General features: G+C 40.8%; 1 long non-coding RNA gene across 1 annotated transcript in view; it reads right to left on the bottom strand.

Annotated features, from left to right (window-relative positions):
* Positions 1-2,550: 2,550 nt before the first annotated feature.
* The window catches only part of LOC106964582 (uncharacterized), a 6,219-nt gene continuing 4,795 nt past the window's right edge, over positions 2,551-3,974 (bottom strand). The window contains exon 2 of the long non-coding RNA XR_001428460.1: positions 2,551-3,152. This is a non-coding gene — a long non-coding RNA (uncharacterized LOC106964582). The remainder of the gene's footprint in view (positions 3,153-3,974) is intronic.

Raw genomic sequence — 3,974 nt, 5'->3', positions numbered from 1 at the left:
GACATCAAGCTGTACACCAAGAGCGAGCGAAACATCGACTCACTGATCCACACCACCAGGATCTACAGCACTGACATTGGGATGTCATTCGGACTAGAGAAGTGTGGTCGGATGGTTACAAAGAGAGGGAAGGTTGTCTGCACAGAAGGGGTCTCACTCCCAGAAGGAACAATAGCAGACATAGAGCACAGTTACAAGTACCTGGGAATACCACAAGCAAATGGCAACCTCGATGAGGTCACAAGGAAAGGAGCCACAGCCCTCCAACGAATAAGGCAAGTCCTGAGAAGCCAGCTCAATGGCAAGAACAAGATCTGTGCGATTAACAGCTACGCCTATGGATAAAAGCAAATTTGCAATTGGTGTATTTTCTGGATCTCAAAAAAGCCTTCGATACCATCAATCATGACATCTTACTAAAAAACTGGAAAGGTATGGAATTAGAGGGGTGGCATTAAACTGGCTAAGCAGCTACATTGGACAAAGGAAACAGTTTGTAAAATTAGATAATCAGAAATCAGATTTACTAAACATAACTTGTGGGGTTCCTCAGGGATCAGTGTTGGGACTCAAATTATTCAATTTGTATATAAATGACATAGTCAAAGTGGAATCAGAGCAGTGCAATGCCAGTGGGAGAGCGTTCCACAGCTTCGGGGCCGGTACCTGAAATGCTCTATCACCACGGGTTTTAAAATAAGTTCTGGGTACCGTCAGCAGCATCTGATTAGAAGATCTCAAAGTCCTAGGTGGACAGAGAGGCTTTAAAACATCCAGTATATATTTGGGAGCCTCACCATGAAGAGCCTTAAAAGTCAAGACCAACATTTTAAAATGAGTCCTAAAATATACAGGAAGCCAATTCAATGAGGCCAGAACAGGAGTTATGTGAGCTGTTCTGTGGGTTTTAGTTAAAAGTCTGGCTGCAGCGTTTTGCACAGCCTGCAGGCGAGGCATAGAAGATTAACTTATCCCCACTAAAAGGCCGTTACAGTAATATTGGTACATCTTTAAATATCATGTAAAGTGGAAACAAGTTGTCTCATTTTGATGTTTTGACAGTTAATTGATTATAAATTGATAAATATGAAAGGGGCAGGACATTATAAGACATTTTATCTTCTACCTGCTCCTTTACGAACAGAAAATATAAAATTTGCATGTCACTTGGTCAAAATAATTTTTTTTATCTTTTATTTCTTTAGTTTGTTTCATTCTATTTTTTTTGTTTGTTTCTTTCTTGGTTGTCTTTTCTGTCTGTTTGAAATAAAAATAAATAAGTAAATAAATAAATAGCTGGCCAAAGGAGGAGATAAACACTACAGATGTTAAGACTCGGAAGCTACTCACCATGCATGAAGGCTCCACCCCAAATCCAGCACCCTGAGACTAAACACGAGCCGCAAGGAAGGAGGCAGAGGACTAGAGAGTGTGAGAGCCACTGTCCAGGACGAAACATCCAAGGTCCATAAATACATCGAGGACAAAGCCTCAACAGACAATGTGCTCAGCGAATGTCTCAGACAGTGGGGAACAGAGGACGAGGTGCTGGAGGAACCATCATGGGAAGACAAGCCCCTACATGGGATGTACCACCGACAAATAACTGAAGTGGCTGAAATCAGGAAATCCTACCAATGGCTGGAAAAAGCTGGACTCAAGGACAGCACAGAGGCCCTCATCCTGGCTGCACAGGAACAGGCCCTACCACACCAGACAAGACCCAAGGTGTAGGTTGTGCAAGGAGGCCCCTGAGACAGTTCAGCACATAACAGCAGAGTGCAAGATGCTGGCAGGGAAAGCGTACATGGAACGACATAACCAAGTGGCAGGCATAGTGTACAGGAACATCTGTGCAGAATATGGACTGGAAGGTCAAAGTGGGGAACATCCCCAAAGGTGGTGGAGAATGACCGAGCCAAGATCCTGTGGGACTTCCAGATCCAGACAGACAAGATGGTAATGGCGAACCAACTGGACATTGTGGTGGTGGATAAAGAACAAAGGAAAGCCGTTGTGGTGGATGTAGCAATACCAAGTGACCACAACATCAGGAAAAAGGAGCATGAGAAACTGGAGAACTGCCAGGGCCTCAGAGAGGAACTGGAGAAGGCCTGGAAGGTGAAGACCACAGTATCATACCATACCATCTTTATTTATGAAGCACCTTATACACCAATAAATTGATTAAAAATACAAGAAAACTGACCAGCAGTAGAAGGGTTAAGAACACGACAGAACCGAGCTGCAGCGCATGCTTTAGCTTTAGCTTTAGCACAGGACAGCGTTATCTCAAATAAAACAGGAATAAGGTCTGAAAATAATGAGTCACCAATCGCTACATTAAAAACTGGCTGACCATAAGATAAAACCAGATCAAGACTGTGACCATGCTCATGAGTAGCACCAGTCACAGACTGCACAACATTAAAAGAATCGATAACATTAAGAAATGACTGAGCCATAGGTGAAGTAGGACAACCGACATGAATATTAAAATCACCAACAATGAGAACTTGGTCATACCTTGGCATGATGTCAGCCAAGGAGTCAGAAAAGTCATTTATAAAGTTTTTGTTGTACTTTGGTGGCCGATAGACCGCCGCACACAGCACAGTGTGAGAGCTGCTGAGTTCAAATAGGCTAAACTCAAAGCTACTAAACGAGGCCAGAGGCTACTGTCTACAAGTAAAACAACTTTTAAAAACAGTCACTATACGTCCACCGGACCCCAACATCCTTGGAGCATTAAAATAGCCGCAGTTCAGCGGTACAAGTTGATTAAAAATGCTGGAGTCACCCAAACCACTTGTCAATGATTCTGTTATAAATAAAACATCCAATCAATGAGAGGAAAAGAAATCCCTAATGACCAAAGTTTTATTTGTCAGCGACCTGGCATTTACCAAACCGATCCTGGTAGAAATCGGAGGGTCTACACCATCAGCTGGCGCCCGGTACTCCTGGAAAGAGGCCGCAGGTTGCTAGAATTCGCTCTGCGTCTACAGGGCCGAGGAGCGCAGGGACCACACGATCCCAGGAACAGCATCAGACATCTCAGTCCGGAAATATGCAGTTCTAGGCACAGCTAAGATTCTGCAGCTCCCAGGCTTCTGGTAGAGGACTCAAGCTCAGAGGATGAAAGAGTCCACCTGTGGAAGAGTGAGAAGGGAATATATATGACTATATTTATGACTCAACAGACATTCAACACAAAAATAGAAATCTTGATTTATACTTTGTGGCAGTTCATCACCAAATTAATGACAAGTTACATAGCTTATAAAACACAAGCTATTTCAAAATATCTTTTCTCTGCTTAGACACAAGAAATTTACAGTTGGTAAATTTTGCAAAAGTGAAAATCAGATGTTTACTTTGTGGAACTTGGTTACCAGGAAACGTGATCATCTCTTAGCAACAGATTAGCAACAAAAATTCTTATTGTTCAAAAAACAAAAGATTTCTTCTGCTCTTTTGAAATACCACTTATTTTATACTTGCTAAGAATTGTCCAGTTGGTGAATTTTGCAGAAAAGTTCATTGTTTTGTCATTAGTGGTAAATATATTAATACACATTCAACACAAAAGTAAAAATCTCGATTTATACTTCGTTCCAGTTCGTTACCAGTAGAAAACCCGCTTATCTCTTAAAACCAAATTAATAATAAGTTGTATAGTTTATAAAACATAAGCTCTTTCGAAATAATGCTTACCTGATTAAATACAAGACATTTACCGTTGGCAAATTTCGCTAAAGTAAAAATCTGATGTTCACTTTGTGGCACTTGGTTACCAGTAAACAAACACATCTCTTAGCAACAGATTAGCAACAAAAATTCTTATTGTTCAAAAAATATAAGATTTCTTCTGCTCTTTTGAAATACAACTTATTTTATACTTGTTAAGAATTGTATAGTGGGTGAATTTTGCAGAAAAGTTAATTTTTTGTCATTAGTGGTAAATATATTAA

This window comes from Poecilia latipinna, unplaced genomic scaffold (assembly GCF_001443285.1).
Source record: "Poecilia latipinna isolate Pla-1442-1.1 unplaced genomic scaffold, P_latipinna-1.0 Scaffold1692, whole genome shotgun sequence".
Classification (NCBI taxonomy): Eukaryota; Metazoa; Chordata; class Actinopteri; order Cyprinodontiformes; family Poeciliidae; genus Poecilia; species Poecilia latipinna.
The sequence above is the reverse complement of the archived record's forward strand: the minus strand, read 5'-3'. Positions and strand labels throughout refer to the sequence as shown.